Source organism: Ambystoma mexicanum, chromosome 1p (assembly GCF_040938575.1).
Source record: "Ambystoma mexicanum isolate Mex_15411 chromosome 1p, UKY_AmexF1_1, whole genome shotgun sequence".
NCBI lineage: Eukaryota > Metazoa > Chordata > Amphibia > Caudata > Ambystomatidae > Ambystoma > Ambystoma mexicanum.
In genome coordinates this window covers 1,260,261,550-1,260,286,672 of record NC_090921.1, presented here as the reverse complement: position 1 = coordinate 1,260,286,672, position 25,123 = coordinate 1,260,261,550, and the positions used below count along the sequence as shown (strand labels likewise).

Here is a 25,123-nt window from a genome sequence, read left to right as displayed (position 1 = left end):
TGAGGTCCCGGGTGGGGTTCCTGTCTGGGAAGAAACAATTCTGTTTGCTCTCAGTCTTGGGTCCTGGAGGGGCCTTTGGGCTCTCAAACTAAGATGTCCGTCTTTGCATGCTGTCCTGCATAGGTCTGGCTGACCACCACTAAGACTAAATGTCTTTGCTTGAATAAATAACACCAAACCCACCAAATACTGTGCGGATACTCATCCTTTTCGATATACCAAGTGCAAGGTAACCAAGAACTGTCTCTTTTCCTTAAAGATCTAGCAGCCTCAACTTTCCTTAAAAGAAAAACATTAAATTAAGTTATGTCATGCTGTGAACCAAATATTTAAATTCCATGCCCTCTGAACTTCAGGTTTGAGGGAAGACAAAAATCTGTCTGAAGAACAAATGAAGCAAAGCCCCTCCAGCACCCAGATAAGCATGAATCTGCAGCAGGACATCCTAAGAACAACAAGCGCTCGGTGACGCAGAATTTGTAAACTAAACGCTGCTCTAGAGTAGGGGTGGTCTAATGGGAGGAAAAGAACGAGGGGGCCGTGGTCAAAATTCCCCACCAACTACCTTATTAAAATGCAGCAAACAGAGGATTGTATTTTAGGTAGAGACGAATTAATTGATTACACCATGGAATACTACACAAAATCGTATTAAAAAATGTGATTTACCCCATAGAGAATACTTGACTGACGTTTATTTGTTTCAGTCCACATTTTCAATGTGCATGATTCTTTAGGCGGGCCTCCTCCAACTCGCCAGACTAGTAACGGTTCAACGTTGCTCAGTCCAGGAACGCTGGGGAACCCCCGGGCCCGATGGGAATGTCCTTGAAAGTCATGTTTATTGATTGACTCGAAGATGAGCACTCATATTAGAGGAGGAATCTAAAGGTGAGGCTGGGTAAGGAGGTTAAGTTGAGGGGTTTAAAGGTTGTGCATTGTTTTTGATGGTATGGTAAAGGGGATTGAAAAATATTATAGATTGCAGTGGAATTTTTGCATTAACTTATAACAATGTGATAACAAAAGCTTTGTTATGCTCTAAGTTAGAAATAACAAGAGTTTGAAATAATCACCCTAAATGTGAAAGGGCTAAATAAACCCACTGAAAAAAAGTCAACTCTAAAATAACTTCAAAGATTTAGGGGCATCGGTCGCTATTCTCCAGGTGATACAGCTGTGTCCCAAGGATGAATTTAGATTACGGCACAAAGATTTCCCATTACATTATCTCACTTTCAGTGGGGACAAAAGGGCTCATAGCTAAAGTGACTCCATTCAAAATAGTCAATGTCGTGAAATATTGTAAAGAGATGCACCTGTTAATGAAAGGATGGTTGCTTGGTCCCATCATGACCACATGTTTGATCTTTGCCACTAACGGGAAAACAAGAATCTTTACTTATTGAGCTCTTCCCATGCATTTCGGAATTTGTAGAGAGTGGGATACTAATGGGTGGAGACTTCAATGTGGCTCCTAACTCTACAATGGTTAAGTCATTCCCTTCTTGTCCACTGTTTTGGGGAATTCTATGTGAATATGGTGTTTCCTCCATCCAGGGGAAAAAAGATCACACATACTTCAACAATGCACATAGGGGGTTTTCTTTGATCAATCGGTTTTCTTCTGTACTGACCTCGTATGTTCCAAAAGTTAAGATTAAAGCTTGAGTGTTGTGGGGTCACTCTCCAAGTTCAGCCTCACGATAGTAATCAGAACGGTCACATATCAATGACCGCAATAGAGGCTGTATGGTCCCATTCTCAGAGACCCCATACTAAGGGAAAAGATTGCTGCAACAGCACTTTTTACTTTGTCAGGAACATGTCACCATTAGTTTGTTCTGGAAATATCTGGGACATGTTTAGGAAAGCTATCAGTCACTCAGCCATTTACACCACAAGCAGGGGAAGTTTAAGATTATTGTTAGTGAAAGAAGTTCAAACCAAGTAATAGTAACACAAAAGAAAGAGATCTTTCTTTATTGATTTATTAATTGTTTGCTTGTTAGGCACTTATACAATAAGAATATACTGTGTCAAAGCGCCCACAGGGCACCAGGGGGAAGGAGGGTGGGAAGTACAATCACACAACACAATATATAAGAGAAGAGGGGGAAGAGGGAGGGGGACGAACCTACTATGCCCTGTGAGAATTCAGAACGTGTAAGTGCAGAAAGGAAGAGGGAAGTGTGGATAAGTGCTGGGGAGTCCGAGCCTGTGAGTGAGCCATGGATGACGTGCTAGAATGTTGAGTGCTACACGGCCTGGGCCGCAAGAGTTGTAAGTGTGAGTCTCCAGAGCAAAGGGTGTGCAGATGCAAAGTAATGTGAAAAGACAGGAGCTGGGAAGAATTTGTGTGGGAGGTCAAGGCCCCGGAGATGCATAAGGGCCAAGGGCACTGATTTAGCAACTATGAGGTTAGCAGAGGAGAGAAGGGGGGAAGGAGGACGAAAAGAGGAAAATCTTAAGGAGCTTCCAGAATTTGAGAAGATCCTGCTCAAGACGCAGGGGGAGGAAGAGGTTTCTCCAATGGAGGGAGCCCGCAGAGGAGGATGAGCGACCCCCTGCCCTCTGTTTAGCCAAACGCTTGACACACAAGGAGTTGGTGCCAGAGGAGCAAAGTGGTCTAGGGGGAGAGTATTTAGATAGATAAAGATGAAGATAGTGAAGATAGTGTGGTCCCAGGCTTGTGGATAATGCAGAGGTATATGAATTTAATCTGTGCAGAAACCAGGAGCCAATGAAGACTTTTTAGTTCAGGAGAGATGCAGTGCCTGGGTTTAAGGCCAAGGATAAGTCTTGCTGCCCTATTCTGGATAAACTTGAGGGGTCGCAGAGTGGAAGAAGGAAGGTTCAGGAGGAGGCTGTTACAGTTGTCAAGTCTAGAGAGATCAAGGGCTTGATTCACAGTGAGCCTCTGAGAAAAAGTGAGACAAGGTAGAATTCCTTTGAGAAGGAAGAGCCGGTAGTTGGACTTCTTGGTAATGTCCTGAGTGTGAGGGAAGAAAGAAAGAGAGGAGTCGAAGATGACTCTAAGGTTTCTGGCTTCAGGTGAAGGTGTAGGGGGAGAGCCCAAGTATGAAGGCCACAGTGAAGGGAAGAAGGAGGGTGCAGGGGTCCCAATGGGAAGTATCTCAGTTTTACAGGCATTTAGGCAGAGATCATTGGAGGTGCAGCGGGACTGGATGGCAGATAGGCAGTCATGGGCTTTTTTCTTTGCATGGATGGTGAGTCTGTCTTGCCTTTGGGGCAGGTGGCAGGCCAATTTGTCAGAGGATGAGCCTGAGGTTTGCCACATCCGTTCTGCTGCCCTGCAATTTCGTTTCAGGGCTGCAAGTATGGTGTTGTACCAAGTATTGCTGCTCGCCCAAAACCCCCTCTGGCAAACCCATTGGCCAGGTGGAGTCAGGACTCAGGCCTCTAGAGCCCTCATGGGGCCAGTCCTGGCACCTATGGCACCAGGCTCATAGACCATGAAAAACAATGTGCTTGGGAACTACTTTATTGTATTGTCAGCCAACATGGAGGCATCCACATAGCTTGGTTCTTAAAAACCAAGCTATGCGGCTAGTGTTTTGGGTGTGGTAGCTAGGGATTACTTTACCTGGACTATTTTGTTGGGGCTATTTAAACCACACCCGAGCAAGACAACTCGCTTTGTGTTACTTTGCAGCTTGCAACGTGACGCTCACCGTGTCCAGCTATTCCCTCGAACCTCGGAGAAGCAGAACCTGCAAGGAGACAAAAGGAACATCATTAGCAGCAGCATCTTACCTGCAGTCTTCATCTTTAAACACTCGCAGCTACTGAGAACAGCTTCCTCGAATCTGCACGCCTCCCAGACAGAACGACCTGAAAGAGGAAGATAGAGGTAGCATTAAAGAAAGCAGTAGAGACATTTACAAATTACAAACTGCTCAAAAGGCTTCCCTGGCTGGTCGCCTCTCGGCTGGCACCACTCCGGACATTCCACTCGCGCTGAAGAACACTGCGACCTACAAGGAAGGAAAACACAGGTTAGCAAAGGCAAGACTTTGCAGCGCTGCGCATAGCGCTTACCGCATCATAGGGCTCTTAATGCGCCATCATTTACCAGCGGGGCTCAACCAAGCCAGTTCACCACGCTGAAGCTCCACATACTAAGGGAGAAAAAGAGACATTTTTAAACAAAGAAAGGCATGCAGGATAGCAACAAAACTAAAGAACAGCAATAAGACCTACCTGAACAATATAAAACGGGCCAGCGTCAGTGAAGTAACTGGACAGCACTCGCCATGAAAGACAACGCGCCCTTGCAAAGAAGGCAGGACGGAGAGCACGCCTAATTCTACCACAAGGTGAGGAGAGGGCGCCAGAGGGGCTGAGATCATACGGGGGTGGAGGGAGGATACTTACCCCAGTCAGTCAGTCTTGAACACAGTTCTCCTGTATTTTCAGACAGAACCTTCCCCGCATACCACATCTGGGCAAAGCTGAGAAGCATACCAGTGAGTAACCCGGCTGGGTGGCGTCCCTGTGGATACCAGGTGAGCGAAACAGTTACGCTGTGAGGCAGGTTTCAGACAGATCCTCATGACTGGGGCAAGAATGTTAAGAGTGTTGGTGATGGAAAGATGGAGGTTGCTGTGGGCAGAATAAGAGGTACAGTCAGAAGTGGGAGGGTGAGGGGGGAAGGTGGAGGCGAAGGCAGCGACAGTCACTTGTTTCATCTGGCAGGTGTTAGTGAGCGAGGTTAGGGCGACTTTTGGGGGAGGTGTTAGGGGACCAATGGGACCCAGATGGGAGGAGAGGGAGAGTGGTCTGACCAGCTCTAGGGAATGGAGAAACGCCAGATCCAAAATGGAAGCTCACCTTGCAGACAGATCTTCTCAATCCCCACTGAGAACTAAGCAAACGTATTACTCCCAGGGGAACAAAACAAATTGTCTAGCTTTTACAATACATAAGACTCACACCAGGAATGTAGTTATTTGTCTGAGGGATGAGCAGTGTACCCCATAAATGATGAAAAGAAAAAAGGGGACATATTCCTACATTATTTTACCTCACTCATGGCTAGAGATGAATGTGATCAGGAAAGATAGCAAGGGTACCTTGATTCAATCCTTCCCCTCCAACTGGATAAATCGTGTTATCGTGACATAGAATGTTCAACCTCTGTTGAGCAGATGATAAAGCACCGGACCCCACCAGTTCCTACGTCCTACGGAGAAACTAACTCTTTTACATATTGCCAATCTGTGACACCATCCATGGCAGAATACACCCCTTCATTATTCTTGAAGCCTGGGAAAGAACTGTCAAACTGCAGCTCATACTAACCTATGAAAAATTGATGCAAAAATGTTTACACAGGGACAATGTCCCATGTACCATGAAGGTGCTCCAACTTTTAATAGACCCAGATCCCACAGAATGTATTGTTGGCAGGAATGCACACCACAATATTGGATGAATTCCATACTTGATTGATAAGTGGAAACAGTTAGGGATTCCAACCTGTCTGATGGCATTAAATGCAAAGAAAACATACAACAGAATTGATTTAGCACTTATATATAAAACCCTTGAAGCATTTGGCTTTGGGCACAGGTTTATTTTACGTGTACTATCAAATTCCCAAAACACAACACCCACCAGACTATAAATGGAACACGGAACACTCCAATAATCATAGAAGTGGGGAGGCGGGCCATGGGATAGCCGGATCTAAGATTCCTTATAAAATACACAGACATTCTCCTTTTCATGGCGGATACTCTGCACACTCTCCCTTCAGTAATGTCGGAGCTAAAGGAGTTTGAGGAGGACTCTGGTTTTAAGACACATCTTTTGAAATCAAAGGTGCAGAATATTTTGGTAACCCTGAAAAGTTATGGCTGTGGTGGAAAACCTCTCCCCCTTCTACTGGTCCACTGAAACCTTTCATTATCTAAGGGTTAAAATCGTGCCTTCGACAGGGGAACTCGTCAGAGCTGATGTTCATCCAACAGTGACAGAATTCACTAGACTTGGAAAGAAGACAGTGTCAGGAGGTCTCCTGGTTAGTACGTAAAGAAGCAGTAACAATTAACATAATAAGAAGATTTCACTATGCTTTCTAAGCCCTTCCGATTAAAATCCCCATGCCGAGATATGCACGCGCTTCAGAAAAAGATCTTTAGATTCAGTTGGGAGAAGAAAAAGCCTAGAGTTCCAGCGGGGTTGATGACTAGATGGCTTCACACAAGGACTGGGCGTTCCTTGTATTTAGAGGTATATGTAGGCCGTTCAGACATCACACATTCTTGACTTACGGAGTTCCGGCAATGCAGCTCACTGGGGTGGAATAGAGCAGGTAGTGGCTGAGAATCCTTTGGGTTCCCTTTCCTTTATTGGCCTCTTGTTTTGAGCTTTAGGTGGGTCTTCCCTGACTTCCACTTGGGCAACCCTTTTCATGAGAGCAAGGTTCTCGGTTTATGAGGAGTATGAAGTATGATAGGCTTTATAACCCAGCCCTAGGAAAACCTGACTTTTCAGGGGGATCAAATGTTAGAGCTTTTGAAGATCGGGAGTCCTCGGAAAGTTGTATTTCATCAGGACGCCTCACTGATAGTTTAAGTTTATAAAAGGGTTTTGGGGTTAAACAAAAATTAAATATTTTGGTATACCCAAATACACCATTGGAACGCTAACCTTCAGATACAAACTGCATGTTCCCATCTGGCAAGAACGCTGAAAATCTGAAAGTGGCATCTCAAAAGGTCAGATGTCTACATTGTATAAGTATGTCCAAATAAGGTCCCTGTTCTAGAGTTTTATGCGGATAACCCCCAGTCTTGCATAGTGGCTGACCCTCATTATTCAAACACTTCTCATTGGATTACTCAATATGAATGGGATGAAGCATGTGGATGATTTAAAGGGCTTGAGTTGTGATTAGGGGGATTTAATCCAGAAAGTAATAATGATCAGAATTTTGAATACTTATGAAGAAATGTAGAAATGTCTTACACTGTATTTAACTACTAACAGGGGGATTAGGATGACTTGCTTGCTCTCTCAATTCTCTGTGCCCCTTTGCTTTATCTATTTTCCAGTTCTGAATTGACATTGGAACAGAAACTGGAACGTGGCCGTGAGAGGGTCTGACTCCTTCAGATCCCAGGAGTAGCTGGTGCTTTTAAGCATTAACATGCGCTCCAATGCACTAACAAATAGCTATGAATTGCAGACTCGCTCATAGACATTTTGGATCCTCAGAGATCACCAATAGTAATCCCTAAGTATCTGGATAGGTTTGGACATTTTGCTTGCCAAGTAAGGAATTTGAAGTGTATTGCAAGTCACTACCGATTTGTTGGAATCACAGCAATGAAAGTGATTGGCATATTAGTTTGAAGCCCTGAGGAAGAACTATGGCTTGAAACACGTGTTAGATTAAGGAACTAAGAATACATTCAAGGAATTGAACGCTTAAATTACCAATTGAGTCTAATCATTCATTATCAGTGAAGTATCAGGACTTTTTAATACTAGGTTTGAGCGCTGTTAGAAACCTAGTATCAATTTATTGCGTTGTTGATTGTTAACTCTTTGCTGCCTTAAAGAGGAAAATGAAAAGGAGAAGGAACACCAAAAGATTTTTAGGTGTATTTTATGCTTTAAAGTAATGGTAAGAAGGGAGGGTGACAAAGGTGACCTAACAGACATACAAACAGACAAAAGGGGGCAAATAACTGAAATATAATGCATTGACAAGAAAGTTCATCAAACCCCTCCAAATTTCACCAAAGTGCCTCACCGTGTTCACACCTGCCCAACAAAACACACCAAAGAAAGGAAAAGGGATCAGGTCCTTGTATAGGCTGTTGAACCTCACAGAGAACACCAAACATCACCAAGAAATATGTTGACTCTTATTGGCCTGCTAAACAGAAACATGTCTGTTCTAAGTTACGAAGTGGCTTCAAGAACCATTACTGGCTGCCAGCAAATGTCACAAGACCTCCTGGGCAGAATGATTACTGAGTGGCATATTCAGCTGAAGCTGCAAGCAATGCTGGGTGGGTGTTTGCCCAGCCTAAGTCCTCAGAACTAACCAGCAGAAAAACCATCAACAACAGCTGTAGAAAGCAGTGGCCGAAACATCGCCGGGGGCCTTGACTCAAAGAATGGAGAACATAAGACAATAAACGGGTTGTTGATACCCTGCTGCTGGTGGGGCTCTGGAAAGGCGTCGGTTAGGATTGGCTCCAGATCCAGCCTTTGGAGGTAGTTCGCTCCTCTTGATTCTTTGCATATGTCTAACTCTGGGGGCCAACTCCACTAAAGTCACATCCTCAGCTGAGCTGACCTTCCTCTCCCATGCCCGACACTGCTGATGTGCAAGGAAGGCAGCGTGGCATGCTGCCTGTGCTCTTTCTGTGGAAACATGCCTGCTCTACCAGCTCTTTTGCACCCACCACAGGTGCTAATAGCATTGGCACCCTTGGGGTGGGGTAATATTGCACCCTTGGGGTGGGGTAATATTGCTGGGTCTTATGTGCCTGAGAAAGCCCTTCTTAGTGCTCTTGCCATCTAGACATTTAAATCGGGCTTTCCAGCCAATGAATGCCCGGGAATGCCCGCGCCAGCGGGCTCCATGTCTACATTTGCACACATGTGGGCATGTGGAAACCCACAATCCTCTTCATCAGCAGCCGCAGTATGCATTCGCCCACCTTGCGTTTGCATAAAGAGGTCGAGAAACTAAAAACACAATTCATTTGCAGTGGTAAATGAAACGGTCCTGAGTACAACATGCATTTGGGAAGAAGGGAACTGGAGAAGAGTGGGTCACTTTGGTGGGAAAAGCTGAAAAGGTGGCTTAGAAAGTCATCGGGCCCAATGGCTTGACCCATGGAATCATGTAGACCCTATTCTCCTTTCACTGCTTTTGGTGTGTTCCTGGTACTTACAGTGGCAGAGGAGCGAGTTCCTTTTAGATTCTCTGAAGCTTGAGTCGGCCAGATGGATGGATTTGCCAAGTTGTCTTCTTTTGATCAGGACGATTGCTGACCTTTTATTGACCTTGTCCTAAAGATCTTTGAGCGGCTGGCTTGTCATGGCTCTGCACTCTCAGATATTGGATGCCCCCATTAGTTGGCGCAATACACTCTTCAGCAAATGGCATCGCCCCAGAAGAGAAGGTAGTGCTGATCTTAGTCATGGTTGCCATCGTCGAGACACCTGGTTTCCTCTGGCATTGCCCTGCTTTCTCTTTGAGGGTGTCTACGATTTATTTTTTATTTTTATTTTTGGATTTGTAGAGCGCACTACAGGCCACGGGCATCAAGGCGCTATAAGGAGATGTAAGAGGGCTTGATTGAGGTTTACAGGAATGCGGCCCAACAGAATAATGCTTAGTACAATTCAAATCTTCTCACAGGAGCGGAGTGGAGAGGAGAGAGGGCCCAGCAAACAAGGGACGCTTGAGCTGTTCACCACTTTCCTCAGGTCGACGAAGACTATGAGCAGACTTATAGCAGGGCATGGGCCAGCAGCACATGAAGCAGTCAAGCAGTGAGTGGACCAAGAGGAGAGGCAGAGTCCAGAGTAAAGGATTTGGCATTAGTGACTGCGTCACAGGAGAGGCTAGAGAGAAGAGAAGCAAAAGAAACATTGCCAGGAAGAGAACAGTTGATAGAAGCATGAAGGAGAAAATAGCCAGGGACTGTAGGGAATGACGCAGACATGCAATTGGGCGTGCAGAGCAAAGACGAAAGAGGGTACTAAAGGTAATGGAAACGAAAAACACCCATTCTGAGGAGGGTGGAAATATTGGAGGGGAAATGTTGTGCTTTCCAGCAGCAAAAGCTACTTAAATGTTAAATCTATCGGTTTGATAGAAACATGTCTACCAGTGGCACTGCGAGCATTTCCTAAGAGACTGCCACTTTTCAATTTTAAGAAAGTTTTCTTAAGCTTTCATTAAATTAGAAAAGTGGCACTGCAGTCTAGGAAATGCTATAAGGGAAAAAGTGTGCAGCAGCGTTTGACAGCACCTTGAAGGTGCCGTATTTTAACTTTTCTTTTTGATGTGCTAAATGAGTGCTTTTGATAGGAAAATTCCCTCCAGTGCCTGCCCTGCATTTCTCATGGTTGCTAAGGCTGTTGTCAAGCAGTAAATCAGGCACATGCAAAAGTCTTGGCTTTGAAGCCAGACCGCCACATTACCACTATCAGAATATGGTGCTTTTAAGGAAAGTATTCATACATGCTAGATGAACAATTTCCTATTTTTGCAAGCACCGCAGAATCGGCCCCCGATTGTCCTGCTGGTTTGGGCCACATAACCTGTCTGGCTGGCTCACAATACACAACTACCAGTGGATACGTCCTCCATGTTTTTGAGCCGCCTTATTATTTGAGTTGCGAGGGTGTAATCCCTTAAAATTCTGGGAACACGCTCATGGCTGGATATGGGTTTTCCACATATGCTGGAACTTAAGCAAGTATGCACATGCATGTATCAGCGCTCCCCATCTCTTGGTGATGGATAGCTATGCATACGTGCCATCATACAAGTGCACCCAGGCACATGGTGAGTTCGGCAATAGAATGCAGCCGGGTAAAGATGATCAGTCTCAGCAGTTGCAGGTTTTGGGTGAATGGTCTGTGCTCACTTCCGGTCATCTGTAAAGAGAACCTGCCCCTTGCTGCTTCTTCTACATTGGCTTTTGAGACACTCCGCAGCTTACTGGAGTTGACGTGCTGAGGGTCAGACTTAAGGATCATCACTTTGTTAAATCCATGTTTACACAAACAATCCATTTTACGGATCAATCTCATCGATTGAGGCTTAGATAGTCAAAGGCACTCACAAAGTCTAACAGAGTATCTTTCTTCCTCCCCCAGCAGGACAGCTCCTTCTGACTCTTCTGCCCCAGCAATTCTCCCCTGGCTCCCTATTCTAGCCAAAGATGGTGTGACTCTGTTCTTTAGGGTTTTAACTTGATTCTAAATGTGCTTTTAATGATAAAGATGTGTTATTTATATAGCACCTTAATCCAAAGCGGTTTACAGAGCACATATTTATATACAATATCACCCAACCGAAATTGGTACTCATTTATCGACCTCGGAAGGATGAAAGGCTGAATTGGCCTTGCCGGGATTCGAACCTGCGACCTGCAAATGACATTCAGATCGCAGCAGCGAGTGCTCAACCCACTGAGCTATCTTACGCCCATGTTGCAAATGAAAAAATGAATGCAAAGAAAAACTGATCCACTTATCTTCCTGTGGCAAATCCAGAATTCCTCCCGGCTACCTCTTTCAGAACTGTTGTATAGTCCTTTCCTTAGCTCTTATGATAGAAGTACTCTCTTCTGTTCGGGCGACCGAAAGGTAGCCTTCTTCCAAGAAAGGTGGTCCTGCTTTCTTCCCCCCCATTGATTTCACATGCAAGGACATTTGATCTTATGTTACAACCTGCCCCCTCTTAGGAGAGCCCAGCTGGCTTCCCTAAACCCTTTGATTAGCTGAAAAGTTGTCCCTTTTTGGAATTTTGCATGGTACACCCTCGTCTCCGTCTCACCTAAGAATTCTTTTGGTGATGTTATGCTATGTTAAAGGATATTTATAGCGCGGGGATGGGGGGGCGTTACCAGTTGGTTAATGTCCCTGGGCTCCATTAAAGCCCTTGCTTCGTTTGGGCTTGTAACTATGGGCCCGGGGGCATTACCAGACCGGTATTGCCCCCCGTCCTCGGGGGATATTGCTTAAATATGGCACATATTTGTCAAAGGGATGCCTAAAAGTTCACAGTTCAGTATTCTGCCAGTATGCTTCTCGTTTCTATTAGGAGGAAGAAAAATTCAAGGCCATTCCTCTTCATTTCAGGTGCCGGCAACACCAGTGTCCCTAAGACTCACACCTCAGTTTAAATGAAGCAACTCCCGCTCAAGAACTCGTTTTCAGTCCGGGAAGCACAACAAGATGAGCAGAAATAAAGCAACAAAGGGCTTGTAGCTGCCTAGCCTTATGTTAATTAGGCATAAATGCAGCAAAATGTCCAGTCTGGTGCCTAAATACTTCCCTTTCCGTGCTGCAGAATGCTGAAATCAATACCAGCATATTTTGAGGGGGCAGCGGGGTCTACTTTTGGAGCATTACTTTGGCACATTGATGGCTAGAGGGGTACAGCTCCCCATTAATGCACCCATGTGGGAGACATGCATGCATCAGCTGCATGCTGGCTGTGTATGAGCGGGTCAATCAGTGGTTCATCACTCAGAGGAAATGTGTCCTGCCAGAGGCTGGCCCTTCAGTGGTCTTCTCCTCATCATTGCCACCAGCTTCAGGTGTTGGGTGCAGATGTTCTGCTCACCACCCAGCATAGCTAAACGCTTGCTAATTACTGCTTCCTATGATCTGAGGTTAGATCTGCAATGTGGATGGCTGGGCCTATCGTTTGTTAAATCCATATGTCCAGTTACTTTCCTCATGTTCCTTCTACGCAGAGATAAGCAAGGGTCCTGGTGGCCTTCCTCCACGACATCTCTCGCAATCGCCAGTGAACCATCTACCACTGGGGACTGGACCCTGCTATTTTCCAGATGTTTCAGACTATGATGCCAATGATCCCTCGCTATTGACATTGCTGGTTAAGGCAGATGGAAGTTGTAGGCCAAAACACCTGGAGAGGAAAAGGTTGCAGACCCGTCGTCTGCATTAATAAGGAGATGCGCTCGCTGGATGACTCCATCACTAGGCTGGCCCCTGACTTGCTCAAATGACTTCTCGGGGCAGTGTGCATTGACTCCGTGGCCTGAAAGCTCTGCTGCTACCAGGTCAGCTTGAACATGTATAACAGCCACATCTTGACCATCCTCTGCCGGCTGAGCAATCAAAGGCAACATGTCCATGTCAGCGAATTGTTAGTCAAGGTCCTGTTCTTGGTCTTGGCTTCTGTGCTAGTCCTTCCAACGTTGATGTTTTGCACAGCGAGCGTGAAAGGAAACTGGACCAGGTGCCTCATGGGTGATCGGGGGGGGGGGGTCCTCAAATAGCACACCTACTGGATGGCCTGTGCCAGCATCGCCCACACCGTCTGTATGGTGACACCCTTTACCATCATGCAGAGTTTCTAGATTGTTATTGTCTGTACTATAATCAGCCTCGTTCAACAGCAATACTGGGAAGGCAGGTGCAAGAGGTGGCTGCTCGGTGTCATCACCACACTGGTGGCCTGCTTCATGGTCTGCTGGATGCCTCTCCACCTGTATGATGCCAACTCTGTACAAGTGTAGGCAGCAATCATACCCTGGCGTTGCACCTGCCTTTCCATCCTCAACTCCATCCATCCCTACATCGCCTCCCCGCTGACACCAACCTCTGGCTGAGCTCCTCGTTGTGCACCTTCTTCCATAACCGATGTTATGCCCAGTGCTTATCCATCCTCAGGGGCTTCAAGCCGCTGCCCTTGAACTGTGGAGCAGGCTGCATCCTACTGGAAAAGTGGTGGACTGGCAGTCCAGGAATTCATGAAAACCCCCAATAGGTTGAGTCCCCTGAATGCCTACACGTGAACGGTGTTAATTATTCCCAGGCCTGCCTGTGTGACAAGGGTTTGCCGGCAGTGCTTCGTGCTGGACCTCGGAATACTAACTAACACGCCTCAAGTGGACCACATGAGTGTCCATTGGCTGTAATAAATGCCCTGAATAGGTGCTAACGTTTTGATGTTTACAGCTGTGATATGTGGGACTTGAAAATCCCCACCCAGAACCACTAAGCTACCAAATATATGAATTATTCAACGGTTACGTTAAACCTGAATACCAACATAAACCACATTCTTTAAATTGTCGTGTTTGTTCTTTGTAGAACTTCAAGTGCTCTTTATGTCACTTCTTTGAGGGTATTTGAAGTACAGCACAATGAGTATCTTTAAAGCACAATAGTAAAACCAACAGTGGATTCTGTAGGGTCACATCAATTTTCAGTTGGGTGTTTTCAGTCTTCCATTAAAGAGAGGGAAATACAGCAACAGAAAATTTAGTAACAATCACAATCTCTGTGCTTGAAATGAACCTATAAGTCTAGAGGGTCTGCCAGGGAAGCAAAGGCTTCATTGAAGAGCACTGTTTTGCAGCTCTGACTTCTTGCAGCTGTGGAAGTATGTGTAACATACTCATGGCATTCTTCTTACACTTGAAAGTCTCCTCGAGTCCCTTCCTGCGCTCCTTGTGTCCACATTGGGACTTTCACAAATCGAATTTCTACTTTATCTTTTGTTTTGTTGTTGCGCTTGAAGAAACAGAAGGCGGCAGAATTCAGCTGGTCTTTCTATGGAAATACCTTGTAGGCAATGTGAACGCATGCCGTTTCTTGCCGATACCTGGCACCTCATACTAAAATATTATAATTGTATGGAAATCTGATTTCAGTGTATCGAGGGCAACACCTCCCATATGATATGAGTTTCTGGCATTTGGCGGGAAGGAATAACTCAGTATTCCCACAAAAAAGTAATAAATGCGAGCAAAAAAACGAAACTCTCCAAAAATGAGCTAAACTTGGTAAAGAATGCCCCGTAAACCTAAACCGTCTATGCGATTAGGGAAAAGGGCGAAAGGTGGGTGGGAGGTGGAGGTGGCCTATGGAAGGGGCCTTCTGAGAAGGGGAAAAAAGAGTAGGGGGCAGAAATCAATCCAGCAAACGCCGGGGGAAACAGGATTTGAAAAAACAAGAGTGCGCGCATCCTGACAGGACCGACAGGAATGCTTGCCACGATGTGAGCGTGTAGTGATTGTGTGGGAGTACCTGGCACTTGATATGTGTTTCTTGTCCTCCATGGCAACAAATGGCATATGATGCAAGAACCTGGCATATATTGCAAGAACCTGGATATGTGATGGAAACCATGTCCACCCATATGTAACTATGCCATTTAAGAGCAACACCTGGCATGTGGCTTAAGTATCTGGAGCTTGTTGGCACTGCATGGAATGTGCTGCAAGGACCTGGGCTTTAGATTCCTATAATGGGCATATGATCAGTGCCTTCCACTGGGTAGGAACGCCCGCCATTCTCTGACTACCTATATTCAAAACCAAGAGCATTCCAAATGCAGGCCTAAGTCCATTATGCTTGTGTCTGCATATCACAAATGAAGCACCTACAGAAACACAATTCCATTGTGTAGCAAATGAATTCTTCAGCTGACGGAATCCATAAAGTGCCCAATGAGAAGTATAGACAACCATTATGCATCGCTGGTGTCATTAATGGTACATAGAATGATGGATAGCTCTTCAGATATTAAAATATCCAAACGAGTATTTCCACAAGACAGTAGAAAGGTTCTGATTCACAATTTTCATTTCATAAATCGGCATCACCTTTATATTATACATGCAGCTCCTCCCAGGATACATACAGTCACTCAATATTTACTACGCATAAAGAAACTATTCCTAGCACTGACTACAACACAAAGCATGAACTGTTCTTGCATTAATGCTAAAGCAGCACTTTTATACAGCAAAGTTCCTTCTCCTTGACTCCCTGGCTCTACCTTGTGGCTCTTCTCTTTTACAAACAACAAGTCCTCTTCTCTGTTGCTGACCAGTTTTGACCTCATTGCCCCATTCGATGTTTGAATACCCGGTCTACTACAGGGGTGTGGGGGGGTTCATTTGTTTAGGAAACAATGAGAATAGTCTTTGGGTTCTCCCAAATTCTAGGGCTGATGGGTGATAGCCCTTTATAGAGCAATGCATGTGTTAGAAACTAATGTAGCAGGCAGCAGCTAGCTAAAGTAGTGTATTTCTCAATGTACATCACTGTCACGACTTACTGGCACCGGCGTTCCCTGTGGCAACGCTGGAGAATGCGAGCACTTTCCGTTTCCCCCTCTTCCAAGATGGCTCCTCGTCCTTTGGGTTACAGTGCAGTGTTTCCGCGTTCGCAGGACAGACGTTCACTGACGTCATCTCGTTCTCTCCTGGATCCCAGATATGGCCCAGCAGGGCCAAAGCTCAGTGCGTCGCTACTCTCCACAGACGCTACGTGAGTTCGCATCTAGGAAGTCTATTGTTCTACACCTTATTCCTATGCTTATCTTTCCTTCCTGCTCTTTCCTACAGCCTTGCCTTTCTGCCCAGCCTTCCCGTTCCGCTGCTCACGAGTCTACAGGACACTCCGGTAGCCTCCCCTTCCAGAAACGTTAGGTACATCACCAACCTTTACAATCATTCCTCTCGTACTAGTTCTCTCACTCATCTCTTGTTTACTTATCTAGAATCCGGAATTCTACGCGGTTCTGTGACCAGATCCAGTGAAATCCAGTACTGCCAGCGGATACAGCAACCGATTCACCTCCACATCCGTTCCAGCAGGGTTTTTTCCCCCAGGAGGGTTTCCCTGGGATCCCTCGCACAACCCTTCGTTTCCCTTCAGGGAGGAGGGAGGTGTTAGGGGCCTCAGGGGACTCTCCATTTGCCTCGTTGATTGCTGCATGAGTCAGGTTAGTGTTGAATCATTACAGCTAGCGACGCCCAAAAGAAAAAGGCTTAGACAGACATCATGGCTACTTTACAGGCAGCCTTAGACCAAGTGCAGCAATTAACGACCGCAGTACAAGGATTGTCCCATGAGGTACAAGCCTTAAAGCATGAAAATGCAATCCTCAAACAGCAAATGTTAATTAAGGCCCCCACTAGTTCAGAGATTCCTCCTGGTCCTCTACCAGGCGGGAAATACGACGGAAACCCGCATTCTTTAAGGGAATTTTTGGATGCATGTACGGTGCAATTTGCTTTTAAGACATCCTTCTTTCCCTCGGACAGAGATAGAGTGGGATATATGATTACTCATCTCACAGGTCCCGCGCTAGCTTGGGCCACGCCTATTGTCACTTCCAACAATGCCATATTGGATTCAGTGCCCGCTTTTACGGCGAGCCTAAAGGCTATGTTTTCTCGGAGGGAATACAATGTCTCCTCCCAAGAGAAACTTCTAGATTTCAAGCAAGGGTCTTTAGGAATTCTAGAATTCATTACCCGTTTTAAACAAATGGCCCTAGGCACATCATGGGCCGATGATGCGCTTATTACGTTGTTTAGGAGAGGGGTTAATGAGGAGTTGAAAGATGAACTAGCTCGAGTTCCGAGACCAAACACATTAGCTGAACTAATTTCGTTAACCATGCAGCTGGACTATCGGCTGCAAGAAAGGCAAACGGAGAGGAGAAAAGGGAGAAGTCATCGCTCTGCGCCAGAATTAGCATCCTTCCCTAAAACAGCTATTCCGGAAGAACCTATGCAGCTGGGCACTACCCGGGGTCCTCTGACTCAAGAGGAACGCGCCCGCAGAAGAAACCAGGGACTATGCATGTATTGCGGCTCTTCTGGCCATGCCGTGCTTGAGTGCCCAGTCGCTCCTCTCAGAAAACCATTTCGTTCGGGAAACGCCAGACCTCAACCGTAAGGGGACATACGGTCGGGGTAACAGATACAGGTTCCCAATCTCCTACTAAGTTGTCTCACTCGCTGGACATGGTAGTCCTGCGTGTTACTTTTTCTTTGTCAGAAGAAAACATCGTTACTGTCCCAGCCTTGGTTGACTGTGGGGCAGCTGGTTTGTTCATGGACGATGTTTGGGCGAGAAAACTGAATATTCCCCGATCCCCTAAAGCTATAGCTATACCTGTAGAAGGTGTAGACGGAACCCCACTAATATCGGGACCCATACGAGAACAGACTCACACTTTGAAGATGTTCATTGGATCACACAGGGAGGACGCAGTATTTGACATTATAAAAGCAGCTCACTACCCTGTCATTTTGGGCTTACCATGGTTAAGACTACATAACCCTTACATAAATTGGACAGCCGGTTCCATTTTTTTAGGATCAGAATACTGTACCCAACAATGTCTTGCTGAAGGATCGGTCGGATTTTGTTCTCCTTCGTCGAATCCTGTTGCCCCTCAAAGGATAGTAGACTTGATTAGTCTTGTTCCTCCTGAGTACGAAGAGTTTCAGGACATTTTCTCCTCTTCTCAATTTTCTGAACTTCCGCCTCATCGTAGAGACGATTGTTGCATTCGTCTAGACTCCTCTCAGCCACTCCCTTTTGGAAAGATGTACATCCTTTCCGAGAAGGAAAAATTAGTCCTACGACAGTATTTGGATACCCACCTTAGAAATGGTTTGATTGCGGAATCGACTTCCCCTGCAGGCGCATCGTTATTTTTCATAGCAAAGAAGGACACGGACGAGTTACGTCCCTGCATTGATTATAGGGGTCTTAACAAAATCACGATTCCTGATCGATACCCAATGCCCTTAATACCAGACATCCTAGAAGCAGTAAAAGGGGCAACGATTTACACAAAGTTGGACCTCAGAGGGGCTTATCACCTCATCAGAATCAAAGAAGGGGATGAGTGGAAGACCGCGTTTCGTACCCCCTTTGGTCATTTCGAATACCGGGTGATGCCCTTCGGACTCGCGAATGCACCTGCAGTTTTTCAAAGATTCATTGACCATATATTCTCTGATCTCCTTCTTCATACGGTAGTGGTGTATCTTGACGACATATTGGTGTTTTCCAGCAATCCTACAGAACATCACCAACACGTGTGTCAAGTATTACACCGATTACGAAGTAACCACCTCTATTGCAAGCCAGAGAAATGCAGATTCCATCAGACGACGGTCACGTACCTGGGGTTCGTTCTGTCCCCTACTGGAATTTCCATGGATCCCCGCAAGGTAACCGCTATTCTGGAATGGTCCTCCCCTAGTTCTACCAAGGAACTACAGAGATTTCTGGGGTTTGCGAATTTCTATAGGAAATTTATAGCGGGATTTTCCTCAATCGTTCTGCCCCTTACAAGTTTACTCAAGAAGGGAAAGCCTTTTACTTGGACAGAAGACGCCCAGTCAGCCTTTGATACTTTGAAGACTCTATTTACTTCCGCTCCTCTCTTGCGAACCCCAGATCAGAGCTTACCGTTTATTGTTGAAACTGATGCCTCCCATTTTGCTTTGGGTGCGGTACTTAAACAAGCTTTTGCCCAAGGAACAGAACACCCTGTGGCTTTTCTGTCCAAGACTTTTTCTCCCTCTGAGATCAACTACACGGTGTTAGAGAAAGAGTTGCTGGCTATAAAACGGGCCTTTCAAGAATGGAGACATCTCCTTTTGGGCTCCCAACATCCCATTGAGGTCCGCACCGACCATCAGAATCTCAAGAGTTTACAATACGCTGAGACTCGCAACAGCCGGCAAGCAAGATGGGCCCATTTTTTCTCTCCCTACAATATCACTTTCACTATCATTCCAGGTAAAATCAATCTTCAAGCAGACGCTCTATCTCGAAGAGATCCCGATTGCAAATCTGGTTTTCAGACCGAAAGACTGTTTCCTCATGCTACATTCATATCTATAGTACAGGACTTCCTTCACTCTTTAGCAGCCCAAACTCATGTCTTGATGGACTCCATTAGATCTCAGGCGGATAAATGGGGACTAAGTCTCGAAGACGGATGTTTCTACCGGGGTCATCAGGTGTACATTCCCTCACTCCAGCTTCGAACTGAAGTAATGCACATGTGTCACGATTCTAGTGCAGCTGGTCATCGTGGAATAGCCAGCACCCAGGAGCTCATACTGAGACATTTCTGGTGGGAAACCTTAAGAAAGGACGTGACTGATTACGTCTCTTCCTGTGTGATCTGTCTGCAAGTCAAAGTACCTCGCAGTAAACCGTTGGGAAAGCTGGCTCTAGTCCAGATACCTATTCGTCCTTGGCAATTGATATCTACAGATTTTATTGTTGACTTACCTGAGTCTAAAGATCATACCACCATTATGGTAACGGTGGATTATTTCACCAAATTGGCTCATTTCCAGGCTCTGCCTTCAGTACCGACAGCTCCCCAGATGGCCACACATTTCATAGACACCATCTTTTCCCGGCATGGTCTCCCTGACAGCATAGTGTCGGATCGGGGTTCCCAATATATATCCAGATATTGGCAACAAGTGTGCTCTGCCTTAGGCATAAAGAGAGCCTTGAGTTTGGGTTACCATCCTCAAACGAATGGGCAAACGGAACGTTTAAATCAGACTCTGGAAACGTATTTGCGCTGTTTTGTATCAGCGGCACAGGACAACTGGAAGGATTTGTTACCTTTGGCAGAGTTTGCCTACAATAACGCTCCTCATGCTTCTATCAAGACTAGTCCCTTTCATTGTACCTATGGGTACGATCCTTCCTGCTATTCATCCTCTCTTCTCAGATCTTCGGCCTTTCCAGATGTGGACGCTTTAATGGGCGACATTCAACAGGGACATCTTTTGGCCAGATCCGCATTACTGGAAGCTCAAGAGCATGCTAAACGTTATGCTGATTTACATCGTTCACCATCTCCTGTGATTGTTCCGGGGGATTTGGTCTGGCTCTCTTCAAAGTTTCTGCCCAGACATCTGGTTCCTTCTAAATTGTCTCCGAAGTATTTTGGACCTTTCACGGTATTGAGAGCAAAAGGTCCCTTGGCTTTTGAGTTACGGCTTCCACCTTCTTGGTCTAGAATCTACCCAGTTTTTCACGTATCACAACTCAAGCTTCACGTATTGGATCGTTTTGGTCGATCTACTATGGCCTGCCCGCCTCCAGTAGCTACTACGGAGGGTCCGGAGTTCGAAGTCTCGGGCATTTGTGATTCCCGTTATCATCGCGGTCGACTGCAGTATTTGATCCATTGGAAGGGTTACTCAGTGGCCGACCGTACATGGGAACCGGCTTCAGCAGTCCACGCCCCCGTACTTGTTCGCCATTTCCACAGGTGTCATCCGGGCAAACCAGGGGGTGTTACCCTCGGAAGGAGGCATACTGTCACGACTTACTGGCACCGGCGTTCCCTGTGGCAACGCTGGAGAATGCGAGCACTTTCCGTTTCCCCCTCTTCCAAGATGGCTCCTCGTCCTTTGGGTTACAGTGCAGTGTTTCCGCGTTCGCAGGACAGACGTTCACTGACGTCATCTCGTTCTCTCCTGGATCCCAGATATGGCCCAGCAGAGCCGAAGCTCAGTGCGTCGCTACTCTCCACAGACGCTACGTGAGTTCGCATCTAGGAAGTCTATTGTTCTACACCTTATTCCTATGCTTATCTTTCCTTCCTGCTCTTTCCTACAGCCTTGCCTTTCTGCCCAGCCTTCCCGTTCCGCTGCTCACGAGTCTACAGGACACTCCGGTAGCCTCCCCTTCCAGAAACGTTAGGTACATCACCAACCTTTACAATCATTCCTCTCGTACTAGTTCTCTCACTCATCTCTTGTTTACTTATCTAGAATCCGGAATTCTACGCCGTTCTGTGACCAGATCCAGTGAAATCCAGTACTGCCAGCGGATACAGCAACCGATTCACCTCCACATCCGTTCCAGCAGGGTTTTTTCCCCCAGGAGGGTTTCCCTGGGATCCCTCGCACAACCCTTCGTTTCCCTTCAGGGAGGAGGGAGGTGTTAGGGGCCTCAGGGGACTCTCCATTTGCCTCGTTGATTGCTGCACGAGTCAGGTTAGTGTTGAATCATTACAATCACCATGTAGATGGTCCCATGTCATCAGAGAATATATTAACCAGTACATCTCCGCAGGTATCATGAAACCAGTGGAACCCAAAGGCTGACAGATTGTTCAGTGTCCATCTGAGCGTCCTCCTTATCTTCTATTTGGAAATGCAACTGCATGTATGGAGTAGAGTTCCAGAGGGCGGCCGCCTAGCAGCAAGGATTCGGGTGGCGCACCAAATAAATGGACATAGTGCACATAGCTTGCTCAGGAGTGCAGAGACGACTGCTTTGTCACTATGGAAAGTAGTCAAGTCTGCCAAGCATCCATATACTTCTGGGAAAAGCCTTGGGCTTTCTTCCAGAGCTGCTCCTGCCCCAGGTTGGGTCTGCCGATGGCAAAGAATGTATAACCAGCCCATATGCCTCAGCTCATATGGGAACATGAGGCCTAGTGTCGCCTCCGTCCATTCTCCAGTGTCATATCTTCTGCTTTTCTCTGCCCTCTGATCCGGCCCCTCTGCACCAAGTTAGGAACCACCTCTGTGGCCAGGTCTTAAGGAGCTCTGCTCCCGTTCCTTTCCGACCAGTATTTTCCCCCCTTCTCTTGTTAACATGTCTCTTTCTTCTCACAACCACTAAATGCACTACTTGCATCCTCCTTCTCGACTCTCTTTTCCCCTTTTCCTTACTCTCTCTCTTCTCTTTGATGTTACTTACCCTTTCCTTGGTTAACGTGTTACCTCCTCTTCTCCCTCACTATCTATATGTTCCTCGTCCACCTCCTCTCCTTTCTCTACATCGATGGACTGTTCTTAACCCACTCTTCCTTCTGTTTCTCTGTGAGTTTGCGATGCACCTCTCATTCCCTTATCATCTTCTTAGGTAACTCTCTTTTGAAGCTTCTTCCCCTCTCCTGAGAGGTTTCACCTCCTCCTCTTCTCTTTAGATGCCCCACCTTCTCCCCTTCCTCGTTCAGTTCCCTTAGATGCCTCCCCTCCACCTCATGCACTTCTCCTCTCATTACAAGTTTCACCTCCTCATTATCTGCCTCTCTTCTTAGAAGTGTATCTCCTGCTGATCTCCCGCTATAGATCTTTCACCATCTCCCATTCTCCTTCCTCTCTCCTTATATTTTCCTCTTCCACCACTTCACCTGCTCTCCCTCACTACCCCCCAAACTGCTCCCTCCTCTTGCCTGCAGCTTCCTCTGCACTCGCCCCCTCCAACAATCCTATACCTGCCACACTCCCCCTCTGAGAATCTCTCCTTTTGCACTGCCCTCGGGACAGGAATGTGCTTTGTGGCTGGGAGACACAGCAGCTTGCGCAGTTTGAGAGCAGCTATTTGATTACCAGTGATCACACAAAAAAGTACAATTTCCCCAGGTGCTGTTTGTCCTGTGGGCTGCTCTGCTGCTCCATGGCTTTTTTGAGCGAGGTCATGTAAAGGCTCTCTGCCAACTTGGAGTATGGTCAACCTTCCATCATGTCCACCTGAATCCCAGATGGAGATGGAGATGGCCTGGTCCCCTATTTGTTTGATCCTCCTTACCCTGTGAATGAGCGTATGATTCTGCATGTCGATTCCGGGCTGTCCCATGATACATCAGCTTGCTACATTCGTGCACTTTCCCTCTACCTGGCATGTATTGATGGTTACATGTGATTCACAGAGCCCATAACTATGTATTTACTTCATCACTTCATTCCGGACTGAATTCTACTACCAATCTTTCTTCCCTCTCCGTCTACACCACTGCTTCTTCTCTCTCCTGTGTTCTCTGGAAAACCCTAGGAAATCACCATCCTCTACAAGCTTCATCCCCCACCCGTAGACCCCCTCAACCATGCTTGACTCAAGGACTTCGCCTTTGGCACCGTATACTTCGCCGCATCGAGCAACATTGGCACAAAACGCAATCTCCTTAGGACCTCTCATCTTAATCATATGTCCACTCTATCTATGACAGTTTCCTCCTCTAACCGAAAAAGCATTACTTTTTGGAATTACGTACGAGGAACTCTACCCCTCTGCGCTGACTATTTCTGGAATTTTCCCACATTCTTACGCCGCCCTCTTCTGATCCATATGAATCCTCTCTTCTCTTGCCCTCAGATTTGCTTCCTATTTCACAACCAATGTGTCTGTTCTTTGTGAGACCTGCCACTCGGGCCCATTGGGGCCCCTGACTCTGCTGCTTCTCCACTCCATTTCTTCCTTTGAGTTACTTACGCACACTGATACCGCAATGGTTGTTGCCTGTGCTCATCATATTGCAGCAGGCACTTATCCCCTTCCTTCTTGTCTCATCCCAGAAGTCATTCCTTTCCTTATTCCTTATCTCACTCTCCTTTTCAACTCTTCTCTATCTTCTGCAGTCTTCTCCCAGGTTTTCAAATATGCAATCATTATACCCATTCTAAAGAAACCTTCTTTAGACGCTTTGGTTCTATCAAATTTCCATCCAGTCTCTCTTCTGCCTATTATTTCTAAGATCCCCGAAAGAATAGTCTATGCTCAGATGTCCTCCTTCCCGAACTTTCACTCTATTTTTCCTCCACTTCAATCTGGTTCCCGCCCCTTCCATTCGACTGAAACAGCCATTCGACTGAAACAGCCATGCTTTCTGTCAAAGATTATTTTCTATCTGCTCACTATAAAACACAATCATCTCTCCTTATCTAACCTGACCTGTTTGCAGCATTTGACATGGTGGATCACTCTACTCTTTCTCATAGGCTTTCTTTCTTAGGCATCTCTTGTTCTCTTCTCAATTGGTTTCTTTCTTATCTTTCTGGACGTTCCTACTTCATCAACTGGGCCGGCCACTTTGCTTCAGAGTTCCTCAAGATTCTTTACTTGGCCCTCTTCTTTTCACTCTTTACACCATTCCTCTTTTGGCTGTTCTCTTCTTTCAATTTCTCTTACCACTTCTACGCAGACGACTGGCAAATATTCATTTAATTTTCTACCTTTTCTGAGTCTCTGCATCTACACCTTTCAACCTGCCATACGGCCATCGAAATCTGGACGGCAGCCAGTTTTCTCCATTTGAATGAGGCAAAAGAAGAGATTTTGTTTTTTCCCTCCTTTCGCATCCCCTCCCATTTTCTTTTGTGTATCTCATTTCCCTCTTTCAACATCAGCCCGCAATCTTGCCATTTTTGATTGCTCTTTATCATTTTCTCTTCATATCTCTGCAGTTAGACTCAACACATAAGAGATTACGCACTACTAACCTGGTATTTTCTTTATGGATTTCTGAGAATTTGAAGAGTGAGTCCAGAACACATTTATAGGAACTTAATCAGACACACACACAGTTATATTTAATATTAAAAGGTGCTTTATGTTTCTTTTGGGCTTTTTATGTTTCAGAATGAATCCAACAACTGGGTCACGTTAGGCATTATACCTTGAGGTAACAGGTTAGTAGTTTGGAGTTGAATGATGAGTTGTTGTATTGATTAGCACATTAGCTAACAGATCTTATGTTTGTTACCGTAGGGAGGCAGTCTACAGGTGCCTAAAGATGAACATAGTTCCAAACCGAGTTGCAAAGTGATGAGAT

The 25,123-nt window shown here is 46.0% G+C and overlaps 1 protein-coding gene and 1 long non-coding RNA gene across 5 annotated transcripts in view; one reads left to right on the top strand and one right to left on the bottom strand.

The window, feature by feature from the left end:
- The window catches only part of SYT3 (synaptotagmin 3), an 835,659-nt gene that overhangs the window by 323,290 nt on the left and 487,246 nt on the right, over positions 1-25,123 (top strand). The window contains exons 1-2 of one of the 4 annotated variants that reach the window (XM_069605097.1): positions 4,076-4,340; positions 4,441-4,529. The exons of the other annotated variants lie outside the window; for them this stretch is intronic. The gene's annotated coding sequence lies outside the window, so the exon portion shown is untranslated. Of the gene's footprint in view, positions 1-4,075; positions 4,341-4,440; positions 4,530-25,123 lie in introns of those variants that run through there. 4 annotated transcript variants of the gene reach the window in all.
- The window catches only part of LOC138452761 (uncharacterized), a 118,216-nt gene that overhangs the window by 69,239 nt on the left and 23,854 nt on the right, over positions 1-25,123 (bottom strand). The gene's annotated exons all lie outside the window — the stretch shown is intronic.